The sequence below is a fragment of the Chiloscyllium plagiosum genome, unplaced genomic scaffold (genome assembly GCF_037043375.1).
Source record: "Chiloscyllium plagiosum isolate Xiang-an unplaced genomic scaffold, Cpla_swu_hap1 HiC_scaffold_35, whole genome shotgun sequence".
Taxonomy (NCBI): Eukaryota; Metazoa; Chordata; class Chondrichthyes; order Orectolobiformes; family Hemiscylliidae; genus Chiloscyllium; species Chiloscyllium plagiosum.
The window spans coordinates 54,603,037-54,622,804 of record NW_028270173.1 but is presented as its reverse complement, the minus strand read 5'-3'; the positions used below and the strand labels follow the sequence as shown (position 1 = coordinate 54,622,804).

Genomic DNA, 19,768 nt, shown 5'->3' with positions numbered 1-19,768 from the left:
AGTAACACTCATGTGAGGAACAAGAGCATGGCCAGAGTGAGGGTACAGCTGATCAGGGAAAGTGGAGGGAATTTGTGGCTGGAGTTGGAGAATACAGGGGATGTCCTGAATTGATACTTTGCTTCAATCTTTACTACTGAGAGGGAGAATGTGAGGTCTGCCGATGCTGGTGATCAGAGTCAGAAAGTGTGGTGCTGGAAAAGCACAGCCAGTCAGGCAGCATCCGAGGAGCAGGAGAGTCAATGTTTCGAGCATAAGCTCTTCATCAGGAATGTTGATGAGGTATTCCACGTCCATAGATCCCTTGAAATTGCCAACCAAGTTGTTAGGATTGTAAAGAAGGCACATGGTGTGTTCGCTTTCATTATTAGAGATTATGTTTAAGAGTCACGAGGTTATGCTGCAGCTCCATAAAGCCCTGGTTAGACCATACTTGGAATATTGTGTTCAGTTCTGATCGCCTCAGTCTGAGAAGGATATGGACGCTCTGGGGAGGGTACAGAGGAGATTTACCAGGATGCTGTCTGGACTGGAGGGCATGTCTTATGAAGAAAGGTTGAGGGAGCTAGGGCTTTACTCATTGGAACGAAGAAGGATGAGAGGTGATTTGATAGATGTGTACAAGATGGTGAGAGACATAGAGTGAATAGCCAGAGACTTTTTACCAGGGTGGAAATGGCTATCACGGAGGGTCATAATTTTAAGGGGATTGGAGGAAGGTTTAGGAGAGATGTGAGAGGTGGGTTCTTTACTCAGAGAGTGATGGGTGCATCACTGCCAGCAGTGGGAGTCGAGTCAGATACATTAGGGATATTTAAGCACCTCTTGGATAGGCACATGGATGATAGTAAAATGTAGGGTATGTGGGTTAGTTTGATGTTAACAGTAGGATAAAAGTTTGGAACAAAATCGAGGGCCGAAGGGCCTGTACTGTACAGTTCAATGTTCTTGGCCTGGGACAGTGAGGGGTTCACGGAGGGTGGGTCACTGCCGGGTGGGCAATGTTGTGGGTGACAGTGGGAATGTAGTCACTGGTTTTCACTGAATATCCTCTCCCCCATTCCCGAGACTGGGATCCCCAGACCCTGTGTGAACCACTTCATGACCATTCTCCCTGAGCCCACTGGGATTTAATGGGGGCTCAGGGACTCGCCCCAGGGTTGTGTGGGTCCCTGGAGCCTCCTGAACACCTCCCCGGGTAGAGGTTACTGGGAGAGGCCACCCACCCACCCGCTAACCCCCTCCGGGGGTGTGGGGAGGGGGCTCCATTCAACTCCGACCTGAGAGGCTTCCCCATGGGAGAGGGGCTCCCGAAATGCAGACAGCCCACACCCTGTGTCCTGCCAACGGGAGAAAGGTCAGTTTTCCCTGTGTCTGTATCACAGCGGGTAACTCATCCTGTCTGTGTCTGATCTCCCTTGGGAATAGGGAGAGTGGATTCCCAGAATGTTGCTGATCCTTTTCTCCATCTCCCTGTGTTTTTCCCGGGTCTCTCCCGGTAAGTACAGAATTCAGCTTTCCATTCTCTCTCTCTCTCTCTCTCTCTCTCTGTGTGTCTGGGGTGAATGTGAATCTCTTGGGGAGAGTTTGAAAGGGGGATGTTTGACCAGCCGCCTGTTATACAGCCAGCCTGATCTTTTACACATTGAAGGCAGCACAGTCTGGGAGACTCTGATGGGATTTGTGTCCAGGTCTCCTGACAACAGGATGTAGAAACCCCGAGATCAGAGAAGCTCCGAGCAAATGGGAAATTTACTTTTTACATGGATTGGGAGAAGCTCCATTGTTCCTAATTTCAAAACTTCTTCTGTTCCTGTTCTTGTAAGGCAGTAATGGAATGTGGTTCGAGACAGAAAAAACTGCAGATGCTGGAATCCAAAGTACGCAGCCAGGAGACTGGAAGAACACCGCAACCCAGGCAGCATCAGGAGGTGGAGAGGGCAATGTTTTGGGTGTAACCCTTCTTCAGGATTGTGGGTGGGTGTGGGGGGAGCTGCAGATAAAGGGGGAGGTAGGGTGGTGAAGTGGGGATGGGTGAAGACAGGTGGAGGGTATGACCTGGCTGGTCAATGGGAGGAATGAATCCAGGCGGCAGAGGGCAGTGGAAGATAGGGGAGGGGCTGGGAAGATAGTCGGAGGATGGAGAGGGAGGTTATTTGAATCTGGAGAACTCAATGCCGAGTCCTCCGGGCTGGAGTCTGCCCAGGTGGAAGATGAGGTGTTGTTCCTCCAATTTGCGCTGTGGCTCATTTTGGCAATGGAGGAGGCCAAGGATGGTCATGTTGGAAAGGGAGTGGTTGGGGGAATTGAAATGGGCGGTGACTGAGAGGATTGTCATGTTGGAAAGGGAGTGGTTGGGGGAATTGAAATGGGCAGTGACTGCGAGGGTGGTCATGTTGGAAAGGGAGTGGTTGGGGGAATTGAAATAGGCGGTGACTGGGAGGATGGTCATGTTGGAAAGGGAGCGGTTGGGGGAATTGAAATGGGCGGTGACTGGGAGGGTGGTCATGTTGGAAAGGGAGCGGTTGGGGGAATTGAAATGGGCGGTGACTGGGAGGATGGTCATGTTGGAAAGGGAGTGGTTGGGGGAATTGAAATGGGCGGTGACTGGGAGGATGGTCATGTTGGAAAGGGAGCGGTTGGGGGAATTGAAATGGGCGGTGACTGGGAGGGTGGTCATGTTGGAAAGGGAGCGGTTGGGGGAATTGAAATGGGCGGTGACTGGGAGGATGGTCATGTTGGAAAGGGAGTGGTTGGGGGAATTGAAATGGGCGGTGACTGGGAGGATGGTCATGTTGGAAAGGGAGCGGTTGGGGGAATTGAAATGGGCGGTGACTGGGAGGATGGTCATGTTGGAAAGGGAGTGGTTGGGGAATTGAAATGGGCGGTGACTGGGAGGATGGTCATGTTGGAAAGGGAGCGGTTGGGGGAATTGAAATGGGCGGTGACTGGGAGGATGGTCATGTTGGAAAGGGAGTGATCTCACCTTTCCAGGAAGATTCAACCCCCAGCAGAAAGGACCTCCCAGAATGGAGAGTTGGAATGTTGAAATGGAGCTGATTTTCCAAATGGTCTGAAGTGTTAGTCTGATTATCTAAGTATTAAAATGGATTTTATTTAATTACTGTTCTTAACAAAATTGAACTGACATTTCCAGTATTCTGAAATCAACATGACTTTTAATCACGTTTCTTTTGACATGACGCGAAAGGAATTTAAATCAGTTTGAGCTGGATAAGACTTTTAAACATAAATTGGATTTTACACCAAGTGACCCGCCTTGCAAATTTTAAGGTAAAAGACTCTCCAACATGGTGACGAGGGCGATCAGTTGATGTGTAACATGGTGAAGGAGATGACTGAATTGTTCAAATTCCATTTCCCAGAGTGTGGACAAGTCAGAGATCATATTACAATTCTCTCTTGTTAACGTCTCAAGGATTGTGTGGGTCATTCAGCTGGTGGGCCTGCCCTTTCCTCCCTCCAATAGCTGCTGGGACACCAGTCAGTGAAGTATTCCTGATTCCCAGCAGCTGCCTGGCCCCCTCTTCACACTCATTCAGATCCTTCCGAAAGGGTGTTCCCCCTCCACCCCCACACCTCCCCCACCCCAGGGAATGAAGACTCCCAGACATTATCAACCATCCAACTCTGAACACACATTCAATAAACACTTTGAGCTTCCTGGTTAGTTTGGGGAAGGCTTGTTGGGGAGTTGGATGGTCTTCACTCCCCCAGTTCACATTGAACTGAAGCTCAACACCTGCTGGTTCCAAGAGCCACAAGCTGCTGAGTGAATGAACTAAACCTTTCCTGTGAAATTCATTCATGAAGAATGTGGACAAATCGACCAGAAACAATGATTTATTTTTACACACCACAATTATCAGTATTTGCAGCTAAAAATCTGTTCCTACTTATCATCAATATTTATAACCATAAATACGTCATTGTGATAAGAAAATAAAGGGACAATATAGAAGAGATCAAGTTTGCTCAGACTGGTTAAAGTACAAAATAGATCAGTTCAGCTTCATATTGGTTAGAATAAAAACTGAGCAGCAAGAGGGAAATGGTGAGATTCTTTGTCCACACAAAAAAGACAGTTGCAAAGTTTATACAGATATTATCACTAACAATTGTTGACAAAAAGTGCAGAATTGATCCACTTCCTGCACTACAAAAACTCGCTCAGAGGGAGTTCAGGACATTGCTTCATTTCAGGTCAATCAGTGACCCACTGAAGACAGTGAAGATGAGAAAGTGTGAGGGAGGAACCATCTGTGAAGATCCCTCTGACGGTGACACTGCTCACATTTCTGAGACGGGATGGAAACACGACTTGAGAAGGTCTCACTTGAAGAATCAGGATCCAAACCTGGGGATCTGGGATCCATTGCTCAATCTGTGGAAACAGAATTACAGGAAAATATCGATCTCAGGCCTGAACGAACTGGGTGTGAGCAATGAGCTGTAATTCTGTGTGTCCATGTTCACACTGGAACAGGAGAATCCTGTTATCCCGCAATGAGGCTCCAGGAATGTCCTGCAGTGGGGCCCAGGAAACCCACAAGGTCAGGAATGGACAGACACAAGGCAATCACTTCAGGGTGGGGAGGGGAGAGAATTAATCTGACAGAGTTTAACAGTGACTGGGAGGGTGGGACAGGGTCAGCAGGGGAGGGGAATTAGTCTGACAGGGTTTAACAGTAACTGGGAGGGTCTGACAGGGTCAGGAGAGGAGGGGGATTAGTCTGACAGGGTTTAATAGTGTCCGGGAGGGTGGGACAGGGTCAGGAGGGGAGGAGAATTAGTCTGACAGGGTTTAACAGTGACTGGGAGGGTGGGACATGGTCGGCAGGGGAGGGGAATTAGTCTGACAGGGTTTAACAGTGACTGGGAGGGTGGGACAGGGTCAGGAGGGGAGGAGAATTAGTCTGACAGGGTTTAACAGTGACTGGGAGGGTGGGACAGGGTCAGGAGGGGAGGGGAATTAGTCTGACAGGGTTTAACTGTGTCTGGGACGGTGGGACAGGGTCAGGAGGGGAAGGGAATTAGACTGACAGGATACTAAGGAGAGAGGGTCATGTCGTTTTGTGGTTAGTTGGTGTTCATGTATCCTGGTGACTAGTTTTCTGCCAGTTTGTCCGATGTTGTGTTTGTTACAGTTCTTGCATGGTATTTTGTAAATGACATTCGTTTTGCTAGTTGTCTGTACAGGGTTTTCAAGTTCAATAACTGCTGTTTCAGTGTGTTGGTGGGTTTGTTGACTACCATGATGTCAAGGGGTCTGAGTAATCTGGCAGTCATTTCCCAGATGTCTTTGATGTCGGGGTGAGTGGCTACGATTTCTGGATGTGTTTTGTCTGCTTGTTGGGGTTTGTTGCTGAGAAATCAGCGGACTGTGTTCATTGGATACCCATTCTTTTTGAATACACACTTATGGGATTTTGGTAAAGCAGTGTTACTTCTGCAATCATAATTTCTTATGCAAGGTAAATGAACTCACACCAGTGTATAATTGTTTCAGCCAAGAGCTGAGTTAACAAGAATGAAAACTGTGAAGTAAATATATAATTGTTTTTGTATTAGCTAAAATGTGCATACAAGAATGAAATGTGCCTGCAAACAATGGTAGATGTTACAGACAAATAGAGAAGGTGCTGTGCGGGGAGCAGGTGTAGGTTAAGCTAGATATGCCTGTCCAAAAGGTTACAAGCATCTGTTTGCCGTTTCTGCAAAAACAAAAAAAGGACCACAATCAGGTGGTCATAACGCTCAGTGTGAATAAAGAATGGAAGGAAATATTGCTTTAGCAAGCAAGGAAGCAGATGGCAGTGGACGAGGATATATAACAATAGACCACAGAGGGATGTGGTGAAACAGCCAAGCAGGACATACATTTTGTTATGCACAAGGCCGGATGAGGCCAGAGATAAACAGCCGGGTTTAGAGTAGTGGGAGATGTAAACAGGGAAGGAGCAATGGGAGGAGGGAAAGAGAAATGAATTGTATTTAAGATATGTACTTGCTAAACTCTGTGTGTCTATTTTAGACACCACGCTTGCAAGTGTATAATAAACGATACTGCTGCTTCAGATCTTGTCTCGGACTGAAATTATTGATGTGAGTGAGCTTCGTTTCTCACAATTGGGGGCTGGTCCAGGATATTCCTCTGTCGCCGGGGGGAGCGGTGTCCCTGGACACTTTGAAGACACATCCCGTTCCCGACTGAGGAGCGATCTCATGTCCCGGTTTTGTCCGCTCCCTTGGGCGACTGGTACGATTCCCACAAGAGAGACATCTGAATCAGACAGGAGGTCAATAGAAAATATGGCAAAAAGGGGCCAGGCAACTCTGTGCACAGACCAAGGTCAGAAAATTGACTTTTAACTATTGCCTTTATGGCCGGGATTGAGTTTTAGTATTTAATAAGGGACTAATGAAGGAACTCAATAGGGGCTGTGCCGTGGGTAAGGAAAAAGCCTCCGGGAGAACAAAAGAAAAAGGCAATGGAAATGGAGGCGGGGTCCCTGACAACATCCCTCCAGAAGGCCCACTGGGCAGGATGTTGTGGAATTGGAAAATTAATACTTGTACAAGGGGAAAAGATAGGAAAAAGATGATTAAATATTGTTGCTTTGTATGGACTAAGGAATCCATTCTTTGTCCCACCGTCTTCTGGCCAAAGTACAGGTCGGATGAAGGCTGGCTTTGTAAATGATTGAATCTATATGTCAATGGAAAACAGCCTTTCAGTCAGGAGGCATCAGATTATGCTTCAAGTCAGAAGGGCTAGTGGCTGAAGGGCTACTGAGGGTACACTTTGTAACTAAGTCATGGCCAGACATCCAGAAAGATATTCAAAAGATAGAGGGGTGAAGCGAGGAGCACCTAGAGGTGCTGTTGTGGGAAGCTCAGAAAATGCCTGTGAGATACGGTGTGAGTGTGAGTGAGAGAGAGAGAGAGAGAGAGAGAGAGCTATACAGCTGGTAGAAAGTTTAACCCTTTGTGATTCGGTTTGAATGCACATTTGTTTGTTGGTGATTGAGTGTTTGTGCTTTGTTCCCAGGAGCTTGAGTTCCAGGACTGTTTTGAATCTGATTTCTATTATGGAAATGTAACATGATTTCTTTTAAGGTTAAGGATTTTACAGTGATTATGAAATAAAATGTTAACTCCTGTTCTTTTTACAGGTCATGACTGCCTTACTATCAGTTTCTAACTAATCTCTTATTCTTACATAAAAGTGATTTATGGAGGACAGTTGAAGTTTCAGTTCAACATTAGATTGTAATTAAAAAAATCCTATGGTTAATATCTGTGACCTTGGATTCGGCCATTACTCATGCATTAGAAGTTTTTTTTTAACTTGAATAGACAAATTCTTTTCAGACAGCTCCAGTTATTTCACGACCTATAGCATTGTAATTGAGCAATGACTGGTCAGGACCACTTAAGAAAACTAATTTTAGATTTAAATTAAGGGACTAAAATTGGGTAATTATAGTGGATTTCAAATTTGGGAACTGTGTGCATTTTACATTTTAAATATTAGATACTGAATAAATGAATTTATAATATATAAATATATATTTACAAGTAAGGTTCCAAAATGTATAGTTAGGAACAGGCTTTAAAGTTAGACAAGCATAAATTGATGAATTAGTATTTGAAGTTATAGGGATCGAGAAATATTGCAATATTGCTTTTAAAAAGTTTTTTCAAGGTCTAAATAAAACATTGGGTGATGAGGAATGGCCATGACGTGGCCCTAAAGCTGTTCAGTTGGTTAAATGGGCTCAGCAATTGATCTGGCAACGTAACATGGGAAGCAGAAACAAAAAGGCAAAAATAATGATAGCCCACGGTTGATGAGGTAATAAAGAAAAGGACAAAACTAAAAGGAGAAGGAAACTGGAATGGTGGTGGGCAGCATGTTGAACATAAAGGGAGGAGAAGGGATCGGGGAGGAGATGTGAAGGGGTCTGGTGGATAGGAACAAGGATCGAAGTGGAAATCCCCACACTCGGGATGTAATTACTGTGAAAGGACGGGTCACTTTAAGAGACAGTGTCCAGATCCGAAAAAGGAAGTAAAGGCAGTGCCGTTTATGACCTTGATGAAAAATAGGGATGTCAGGAGTTCCTGCCCCCGGGGACCCACCAGGAACCCTTGATAAATTTAAAGGTGGGACCTTACAAAGAGGACGTAGTTTTCCGAGTCGATACGGGGGCAGCAAGGTCATCCTTAAATTTTAAGCCCAAGGCAGCAGGAAAGAGTTAATTGGATTATGGTGACAGTTTTGTGATGACAGTTTTGTGAATCAGTTTTGTGCTCATGACAAGATACTGCCACTAAATTGGGGATTGAATTAACTGCAAATGGTGCTATGGAATCTGTTCAGGTTCTGAAAATGAATGTGCTCGAGCAAAACAATTACAGAAACAGAATCAACGCAAGATCCGCTGAAACTCAGGCTAAAGGGACTTTGAATAACTGATTATACAGTGGTGACGCGAGTGCGGGATTATATATTAAGTCTTTTTGTGCTTCAGGGTTATGTTACTAGCTCTCTTAGAATTGGGATTTTGTCAAACATTATTTTCATATGTGTTATTAACGGTCCCTGACTCTGATAATCCGCAAGTAATAGACGCCGATGCATGCAGCTGAGTAAATTGTGGGGATGTAGATAATCAGAGACAGTACTGCCACTCAGAGATACATCTTAAGTCCAATGGGGATGGCCTTGGGGATGGTACTTGGTATAATGGTCTCGTCACAGTACACTGAGCCCCCTTCCAACCAGCTCGCGATTGTCCCGATAAAGAGTGTAACCCAGTATACTTAATGATAAAGAAAACCACATGGCACGAAGCGATTCTGGGGGTAGGGGGCACCTGTCAGGTACAATTAAATGAAACATTTGGGATAGAAATGAAAACAAATGGGAAGGATTTCTCAGGCTGTTGTTTCCGAATTAGCGTAGGACAGGGAAAATGGGCAGAACTACTGGATAATAAGATACAATCTTTCACCCCTCCCGATGACCATAAAGTGGTAAAAATTATAAAGGTAAAGGACTTGATACAGACCATCGAAATAGAAACTGGGTATGGGGATGCAAATGCCTGGGTTGAATGGGTAAAGTATACTGTAAAAAGTCTGAACAAAAGCAATTGCTATGTATGTGCCTCCGGTAGGCCAGTGGCCCAGGTGGTTCCCTTTCTGCTCGGGTGGAAGCAAGACAGGCAGGGCATGAAATGTATGATAGCCCTGTACCAGGATGAGACTGCATGGAATGATAGGAATTGTACCTCCCTATCTCTGATGTTCCCTCCCTCGGAGAAGAAAGATGCAAAAGGCTCCCCCCCCCACGTTTTCATCCACAGTTGGAAATCACACGTCATGTGTGCGTAGACGAGGTACAAATCGGTCCAGAGATTTGGGGGAGCTGAAATTATGTACAGAGATTAAGAATGTCACCGAAACAGACAAGGGAGGGAACTACTCAGCACTAAAGGTTCCCCGAGCGGATCTGTGGTGGTACTGTGGAGGCAAAATATTGAGACCCACCCTCCCTCCGGATTGGAGAGGGATATGTGCAATTGTACAATTGACAATTCCATTTACCCTGGCATTTGAGAAGGAAAAGATCGTAGGGAAAAAGGGAAGGAGTAAGAGATCACTGTTAGACACTTATTTCAATGACAGAATTTATTTTGATTCTCTAAGAGTCCCTGGGGGGAGTACCTGATGAGTTCAAGGCTCGTAACCAGATTGCAGCAGGCTTTGAGTCAGCTCTCTTTTGGTGGGTAACAGTTAATAAAAATGTAGATTGGATAAATTAAATTTTCTGTAATCAACAGTGATTTATAAATTATACAAGAGATGCGGTTAAATATCAGAACAGCTTGATGCGACAAGTAGGATGGGATGGGAAAACAGAATGGCCTTTGATATGATTCTAGCGGAAAAAGGGTGTGTGTGTGTGATGTTAGGAGGAAGCTGTTATACCTTTATTCCTGATAGTACTGTGCCTGATGGTTCAAGTACTCGGGCCTTAAGGGGATTGACTATCTTAGCAGAGGAACTGGCTGAGAATTCAGGAGTAGACACATCTCTCACGGGATGGCTTGAACCATGGTTTGGAAAATGGAAGGGGGTGGTGGTTTCCATCCTTACTTCCCTGATAGTAGTAGCCTGGCTATTGGTAGCCATTGGCTGTTGGATCATACCCTGTATACGAGGGCTCCCCCAAAGACTGACTGAGACGGCCTTAATGAAACAGATGTCCCTAAAGAGCAATTGGAGAGAAGGGCTTACCTGGTGAACAATGAAGGAATAAGGGACCACGGGGAGATTTCCAAAATAAATGACATTTTGGGAAAGATACTCGTTAATTTGTAGGTGACAGATAGAAAAATGCAGAAGATAACAAATGGTAATTAAAGAAAAAGGGGGAAATTATGGGATATAGGTAAAGCAGTGTTACTTCTGCAATCATAAATTACTTATGCAAGGTAAATGAACTCACACCAGTGTATAATCGTTTCAGCCAAGAGCTGAGTTAACAAGAATGAAAACTATGAAGTAAATACATAATTGCTTTTGTATTGGCTAAAATGTGCATACAAGAATGAAATGTGCCTGCAAACAATGGTAGATGTTACAGACAAATAGAGAAGGTGCTGTGCGGGGAGCAGGTGTAGGTTAAGCTAGATATGCCTGTCCAAAAGGTTACAAGCATCTGTTTGCCGCTTCTGCAAAAACAAAAAAAGACCACAATCAGGCGGTCATAACGCTCAGTGTGAATAAAGAATGGAAGGAAATATTGCTTTAGAAAGCAAGGAAGCAGATGGCAGTGGACGAGGATATATAACAATAGACCACAGAGGGATGTGGTGAAACAGCCAAGCAGGACATACATTTTGTCATGCACAAGGCCGGGTGAGGCCAGGGATAAACAGCCGGGTTTAGAGTAGTGGGAGATGTAAACAGGGAAGGAGCAATGGGAGGAGGGAAAGAGAATTGAATTGTATTTAAGATATGTACTTGCTAAACTCTGTGTGTCTATTTTAGACACCACGCTTGCAAGTGTATAATAAACGATACTGCTGCTTCAGATCTTGTCTCGGACTGAAATTATTGATGTGAGTGAGCTTCGTTTCTCACAACGGTCTGGGTGATTTTCCTCTACTCTGTGTAGTTCTTCTGGGCTGCAGGGTTGGCTCATTGACATAATGTTCTAATGCAGCTTCGTTTGTGGGTGTTGGGATGATTGCTTCTGTTGTTCAATATTTGGTCCACAAACCCACCAATACACTAAAACCGCAGCTAATAAACTTGAGAAACCCGATACAGACAACAAGCAAAACTAATGTCATTTACAAAATACCATACAAGGACTGTAACAAACACTACATTGGACAAACAGGCCGAAAACTCGCCACCAGGATACATGACCACCAACTAGCCACAAAAAGAATGATCTTCTCTCACTAGTATCCTCACATATGACTGATAAAACTCTGGAAATGAACCATCCAGCTCATCGAGCAAACCTACATTCAAAACCTCAACCTGAGCCGCAAATCTTCTCAAAACACGCTAATCTCTCTCATTCACTCGATATTCAGTCAGTGAGGATGTGAGTGTGTGCGGTGGGTTTACTGATCGATATTAGACCTGGCCTGGGTCAATCAATCAAAGGAAGATCAGACAGGGAACAAGATGTGTCTTTAAGTGCATATGTGTGTGTGGGGATTCAATCAGTTCCATTCCCCACAGTGCCCTGTACTCCCAGTACTGGAGCTTCCCTCACACTCACTCTGTCCCCTCAGTTCCACATTCCCCTCTCTCTGATTCTTACCTCTCCACGGCCTTTTCCAGACGATTATTCCAAATATTGCAGCCATTGCAGAGACCAATCCAATCAAAAGTACATGATGGATACGTTCCACACTGTTTTGTTGGATTTCTGAAACACAATGTAATTAATCAGTATTGCCTCTGTTCCCATTTCCAGTCCCAGTTCTGTATTGATTGGGACAATTGTAACAGATCCCACCCATTGGGAACTGATGGGATTAGTTGACACATTGTATTGACCTTGCCCAAATTCACTCTCCAAATGCCTGTTCCTTCATCAATTACACACACACACATTCCAGTCCCTTACACCACTGATAGAGTTGGGCCTCTGCCAGGCTGCTGTGTTCAATGTGACAGGAGTATTGATCCTCATCCCCAGCATTGATCTCAATCTCTTTCTGGATCTGATGGGTCCCATCGTGGTTCGGTCGAACCCCCTAGGATTGGGTCTCAGACATGACCTCTCCATTCCTTAGCCAGGTCACCTCGATGTCTACAGGATAAAACCCAGTGACCAGGCAGGAGAGAGTGAGCGGCTTGTCCTGACCATTGGGCTCCCTCCTGGAGATGAACACTTCAGGCTGAACTGTGATGGGAAAGGGTGAAAACACAAACAACAGACAGACACTGAATGGAATGGGAGAACGGTTTTATAGATCAGTGAGGTTAGATCAGAACATGGGATCAAAACTGAAACACATATCTTTTCTTCTGAAATATTCCTTTCCAACTTCCAGATATCTCTTTAAATATTCAACACATTCTTCTTCCAGGTGTCTTTTCCAGTAATTGTTCCAGGAATCATCAGAATCCTATTTCTCTTTAGTCATCACTGCAATGGGATTGGATGCGATCCATCTCATTCTGTCTGGCTCTAAACTAATAAAGTCCTTTCCATCAAATCCAAATCTCATCGATCTCTTAATGCTGCCATCATCACTGACCTCAACAGTAGTTATCTGTTGAAAAATGTGAATTCCTGTTGGTGATCAAACAATCATAGATAATTAATCATTAATTTTACCAGAGGAACAATCTGATCAAAGGTGAATGGGGATTCTGTATCAGGCCCAGGGGGAGGGGGGTTACACACGGTGCTAATCCCCAGGGCCTGTGCTGTCAGAGGGGCCCAGACTCAGGCAGTACTGCCCCTTTCTCTAGTGGCTGCCTCGCACCTCAACCTGGAGCAGGTAAGGACGGGTTTTCCGATCCACGTCAGAATTCTGGCGCTCACATTCCCACTGTCTGGGAATGACAGGCCCGTTCCATGTGGTCATGTGTTTCGTTCACAGGCTGCATTCTGGGGGATATAGTCTGTGACTGTCCGTGACCTTTCCAAAGTTTCCACATCCTTCCTATAATCCCGTGACCAGAACTGTACACAATCCTCCAACTGCAGCCACACCAGAGTTTTGTACAGCTGCAGCATGACTTCACGGTTCCAAAACTCAATCCCACTACTAATAAAAGCTAGCACACCATATGCCTTCTAAACAACCTTATCCAACCTGGGTGGCAACTTTCAGGGGTCTATGCACATGGATACCGAGATCTGGCTGCTTGTCTATATTACCAAGAATCCTTCCATTTGCCCAGTACTCTACATTCCTGCTGCTCCTTCCAAAGTGAATCACCTCACACATTTCCGCATTAAACTCCATTTGCCACCTCTCAGCCCAGCCCTGCATCTTATCTATGTCCCTCTGTAACCTGCAACATCCTTCTGCACTATCCACAACTCTACCGATGATCGTAATCCACATATTTACTAACCCATCCTTCTACGCCCTCATCCAGGTCATTTATTAAAATGACAAACAGTAGTGGACCCAAAACAGATCCTTGCTGTTTACCACTAGTAACTGAACTCTAGGATGAACGTTTCCCATCAACCACCACCCTCTGTCTTCTTGAGCTGGCCAATTTCTGTTCCAAATTGCTAAATCACCCTCAATTCTATGCCACCAGATTTGTGCAATAACATACTGTGGGGAACCGTATCAAACACCTTACTGAAATCCATATACACCACATCAACCACTTTATCTTCATCCACCTGTTTGGTCACTTTCTCAAAGAACTCAATAAGGTTTGTGAGACACGAACTACCCTTCACAAAACCGTGTTGAATATCCCAATCAACTGATTCCTTTCTAGATAATTATCTCTTATAACACTTTCCAACACTTTACCCACAACCGAAGTAAGGCTCACTGGTCTATAATTACTAGGGTTGTCTCTGTTCCCCTTCGAGAACAAGGGGACAACATTTGCTATTCTCCAGTCTTCTGGCACTATTCCTGTAGACAATGATGACATAAAGATCAAAGCCAAAGGCTCGGCAATCTCCTCCCTGGCTTCCCAGAGAATCCTACGATAAATCCTATCTCACCCGGGAAGCTTGCAGAGTTTTACACTTTCCAGAATTACAACCCCTCCTCCTTGTGAACCTCAATCCCATCGAGTCTAGTAGCCTTTATCTCAGTATTCTCCTCGACAACATTGTCTTTTTCTTGTGTGAATACTGATGAAAAATATTCAGTTAGCACTTTCCCTATCTCTTCTGACTCCACAAGCAACTTCCCATTACTGTCCTTGATTGGCCCTGATCTTACTGGAGTGTCGTTCTTTTATTCCTGATATACTGATTGAAAACTTTAGGGTTTTCCGGGATCCTATTTGCCAATGACTTCTCATGTCCCCTCCTGGCTTTTCTTAACGCTTTCTGTAGGTCCTTCCTGGCTAACTTGTAATTCTCAAGTGCCCTTACTGAGCCTTCATATCTCATCCTAACATAAGCCTTCTTCTTCTTCTTGCCAAGAGATTCAACTTCCTCTGAAAACCACGGCTCCTGCGTTCAACAAGTTCCTCCCTGCCTGGCAGGTACATACTTACCAAGGACCCGCAGTAGCTGTTCCTTGAATATTTCAATTGTGCCAAACCCCTGCAGTTTCCTTCCCTATCTTTTGCATCCAAAGTCTTGCCTAATTGCATTGTAATTGCCCTTCCCCCAGCTATAACTCTTGCCCTTCGGTGTGTACCTATCCCTTTCCATCACTAAAGTAAACATAACTGAATTGTGGTCACTATCATCTGGCTGGATTCATTACCCAGTACCAAATCTAATGTGGCCACGCCCCTTGTTGCCCTGTCAACATAATGTGTCAGGAAGCCCTCTTGCACACATTGGACACAAAATGACCCATTTAAAGTACTTGAACTGTCGTATTCCAAGCTAACATTTGTAAAGTTAAATGTCTCCATAACAACTACCCTGTCACACTCGCTCCTATTGAGAAACATCATCCTTTCCTCTCCATCTCTGGAACTATTCAGAGGCCTATAGAAAACTTCCAACAGTGTAACCACTCCTCAGTACTACCTCAGTAGACGGGTCTTCAAATGTACTTTCTGCTCCCGCAATACTGTCCTGGACTAACAATGCCACACTTGCCCCTCTTTGCCATCTTCACTGTTCTTACTGAAACATCAAAATCCCGGAACCTGCAACAACCATTCCTGTCCCTGCTCTAGCCATGTCTCTGAAATGGCCACAACATCGAAATCCCAGGTACCAACCCATGCTGCAAGGTCACCCACCTTATTTCGCATGATCCTGAGATTGAAGTAGTCACACTTCAAACCAACTTCTTGCTTGCTGATGCCCTCTTCAAACCTTAGTTCAGATCTCACTACTCTCAAACTCCTGTACCTCGAACTACAATTTGAGTTCACATCCTCCTCCTGAATTAGTTTAAACCCTCCCAAAGAGCAATAGCAAATTCCCCCCACCCATGATATTGGTACCCCTCTGGTTCAGGTGAAGAGAATCCTGTTTGTAGAGGTCCCACCTACCCCAGAAAGAAGCCCAATTATCCAGGTGTCGGAAACCCTCCCTCCTGCACCATCCCTGTAGCCATGTGTTCAACTCCTCTCTCTCTCCCTATTTCTCACCTCGCTAGTACGTGACACAGGCAACTAACCAGAGATAACAACTCTGTCCAATCTCTAAGCTTGCACCCTAACTCCCTTTCTTCCTTAAATTCCCATCTCTCTCCCTACCTATGTCATTGGTGCCTATGTGGACCACGACTTGGGGATGCTCCACCTCGTCCTCAAGGATCCCGAAAACACGATCTGAGACGGCATGAACCCTGGCACCTGGGGGTCAATACACCAACCGCGAGTCTCTCTCACTCCCACAAAACCTCCCGTTTGTCCCCAGAACTACAGAGTGTCCAATGACTAATGGTCTGCTCCTCGTCCCCCTTCCCTTTCTGAGCAATTGGGACAGACTCTTTGCCAGAGACCTGTGGCCCATTGCTTACCCCTGGTAGATCTCTTTAAGTTATTTACTATGTGTGTTCATTGCTTTCTGTCAGTTTTATAAATGATTTGGATGTGCATATAGGTGGGAATGGTTAGTAATGTTTCGTTTTGAGTCCGAGCAGCAGCAGAGTTTAAAGGAACCCGGAAGGCTACAGCTAAGGTGAGACAGTTTGTTTTAAAATTAATTACCGGTAGCGGGCAGCGGTGTTTTTTTTTTCTCTTCACAGAAAGAGCGGGAGCAGCAAGGGGAAGTGACGAAGACCAGAGGGGCAGCCGGAACCCGGAAGCAGGTATAGCGTAAGCTTACCTGGGTAGGTTTTGTCCCTCTAAAAGCGCGCAGGAGAAGAACCCGAGGCACTACAGAGGTAGTGCCTCCCACCCGCCCTCCTCCTCTAACCTAATAATAAGACCCGTTGTGGTAAGTAGGTAAGTGCTGCATTTTACTTGTTCTATTCTTTAGACCCAGTTTTTTTTTAAAAAAAAGGTTACTTTTAGAGGGATGGCAGTGAAGGCAATGCAATGTTCCTCTTGCAACATGTTTGAGGTGAGGGATGCCATGGACGTCCCTGCTGATTACACTTGCAGGAAGTGCACCCATCTCCAGCTCCTCCAAGACCGTGTTAGGGAACTGGAGCTGGAGTTGGATGAACTTAGGATCATTCGGGAGCCAGAGGGGGTCATAGATCGGAGCTTTAGGGAAGTAGTAACTCCAAAGATTGCAGACAGATGGGTGACAGTGAGGGGGACTGGGAGGAAGCAGCCAGTGCAGGGACCCCCTGTGGCCGTTCCCCTCAAGAACAAGTATACCGTTTTGGATACTTGTGGGGGGGACGACTTACCGGGGTAAGCAATGGGGTTCAGGCCTCTGGCACAGAACCTGTCCCCGTTGCTCAGATGGGAAGGGTGGAGAAGAGCACAGCAATAGTTATTGGGGACTCGATAGTTCGGGGCACAGATAGGCAGTTTTGTGGGGGCGAGAGAGACTCACGTTTGGTATGTTGCCTCCCAGGTGCAAGGGTACGTGATGTCTCTGATCGTGTTTTCCGGGTCCTTAAGTGGGAGGGGGAGCAGCCCGAAGTCGTGGTCCACATTGGCACCAATGACATAGGTAGGAGGAGGGCTGAGGATATTATGCAGGCTTTCAGGGAGCTAGGTTGGAAGCTCAGAGTTAGAACGAACAGAGTTGTTGTCTCTGGTGTGTTACCCGTGCCGCCTGTTAGAGAGTCGAGGAATAGGGAGAGAGAACATTTAAATGCGTGGCTACAGGGATGGTGCAGGAGGGAGGGATTCCGGTATTTGGATAACTGGGGTTCTTTCTGGGGAAGGTGGGACCTCTATAAATAGGATGGTCTACACCTGAACCTGAGGGGCACCAGTATCCTTGGGGGGGGAGGTTTGCTAGTGCTCTTGGGGGGGCATGGGAACCTAGACTGTAGCTTTAGGGTGCAGGACCTGGAGTGTAGGGAGGTTAGGAACATGGCATCAATCTCAAAGGAGGGTGCCTGTAAACAGGAAAGTGGTTTGAAGTGTGTATACTTCAATGCAAGAAGTATACGAAATAAGGTAGGTGAACTTGCAGCGTGGGTTGGTACCTGGGATTTCGATGTTGTGGCTATTACGGAGACATGGGTAGAACAGGGACAGGATTGGCTGTTGCAGGTTCCAGGGTTTAAATGTTTTAGTAGGGTCAGAGGTGGGGGTAAAAGAGGGGGAGGTGTGGCATTTCTTGTCAAAGATCGTATTACAGCGGTGGAAAGGACGATGGATGAAGACTCGCCATCTGAGGTAATTTGGGCTGAGGTTAGGAATAGGAAAGGTGAGCTGAAAATGTGTTGCTGGAAAAGCTTATGCCCGAAACATCGATTCTCCTGTTCCCTGGATGCTGCCTGACCTGCTGCGCTCCACTCCAGTCTGACCTATCACCCTCACCTTGACCTCTTTCCACCTATCACATTTTCGACGCCCCTCCCCCAAGTCCCTCCTCCCTACCTTTTATCTTAGCCTGCTGGACAAACTTTCCTCATTCCTGAAGAAGGGCTTATGCCCGAAACGTCAATTCTCCTGTTCCCTGGATGCTGCCTGACCTGCTGCACTTTTCCAGCAACACATTTTCAGCTCTGATCTCCAGCATCTGCAGACCTCACTTTCTTCCCAATAGGAAAGGTGAGGTCACCCTGTTAGGAGTTTTTTACAGGCCGTCTAATAGTCCTAGAAATGTAGAAGAAAGGATTGCGAGGATGATTCAGGAGAAGAGTGAAAGTAATAGGGTGGTTGTTATGGGGCCTTTAACTTTCCTGATATTGATTGGAAAAGCTATAGCTCTAGTTCGTTAGATGGGTCGGTGTTTGTCCAATGTGTGCAGGAGGGTTTCCTGACACAATATGTAGACAGGCCAACAAGAGGTGAGGCCATACTGGATTTGGTTCTGGGTAACGAACCAGGCCAGGTGTTAGAATTAGAGGTCGGTGAGCACTTTGGGGACAGTGACCACAATTCGGTGACTTTTACTCTAGTGATGGAGAGGGATAAGTGTGCACTGCAGGGCAAGAGTTATAGCTGGGGGCAGGGAAATTATGATGTGGTGAGGCATGACTTAGGATGCGTGGCTTGGAAAAGTAGGCTTCAAGGCAAGGGCGTAATTGATATGTGGAGCTTGTTCAAGGAGCAACTATTGAGTGTCCTTGATAAGTATGTACCTGTCAGGCAGGGAGGAAAGGGTCGTGTGGGGGAGCCATGGTTTAATAAGGAATTGGAATCCCTTGTTAAATGGAAGAGGGCGGCCTATGTAAAGATGAGGCGTGAAGGTTCAATTGGGGCGATTGAGAGTTATAAGGTAGCCAGGAAGGACCTGAAGAGAGAGCTAAGAGCAGCAAGGAGGGGACATGAAAGGTCCTTAGTTGGTAGGATTTGGGAAAACCCTAAGGCTTTCTATAGGTATGTCAGGAATAAAAGAATGACTAGGGTAGGAATAGGTCCAGTCAAGGATAGTAGTGGGATAGTAGTGCGTGTGGAGGCTGAAGAGATTGGGGAGACACTGAATGAATACTTTTCGTCAGTATTCACTCAGGAACAGGACATTGTTGCCGATGTGAAGACTGAGTCACAATTAAGTAGAATGAATGGCTTTGAGGTATGTAGGGAAGAGGTCTTGGAAATTCTGGAAAGGGTGAAAATAGATAAGTCCCCTGGGCCTGATGGCATTTATCCTTGGATTCTCTGGGAAGCAAGGGAGGAGATTGCAGAGCCATTGGCCTTGATTTTTATGTCCTCGTTGTCTACAGGAGTAGTGCCAGAAGACTGGAGGCTAGCAAATGTGGTTCCCTTGTTCAAGAAGGGGAGTAGGGATAACCCTAGTAACTATAGGCCGGTGAGTCTCACTTCTGTTGTGGGCAAAGTCTTAAAGAGAATTGTAAGGGATAGGATTTATGAACATCTGGATAGGAATAATGTGATCAAGGATAGTCAGCATAGTTTTGTGAAGGGCAGGTTGTGCCTCACAAACCTTATTGAATTCTTTGCGAAGGTGACTAAGGAGGTGGACGAGGGGAAAGCGGTAGATATG

The 19,768-nt window shown here is 45.7% G+C and overlaps 1 long non-coding RNA gene across 1 annotated transcript; it reads right to left on the bottom strand.

Annotated features, from left to right (window-relative positions):
- Nucleotides 1-3,848: 3,848 nt before the first annotated feature.
- LOC148140935 (uncharacterized) lies at nt 3,849-12,137 on the bottom strand. Its single transcript, XR_015752972.1, has 2 exons — nt 11,876-12,137; nt 3,849-4,405 (listed from the first exon to the last, which is right to left on the bottom strand). It is a non-coding gene; the product is annotated as an uncharacterized LOC148140935 (long non-coding RNA).
- Nucleotides 12,138-19,768: the final 7,631 nt, after the last annotated feature.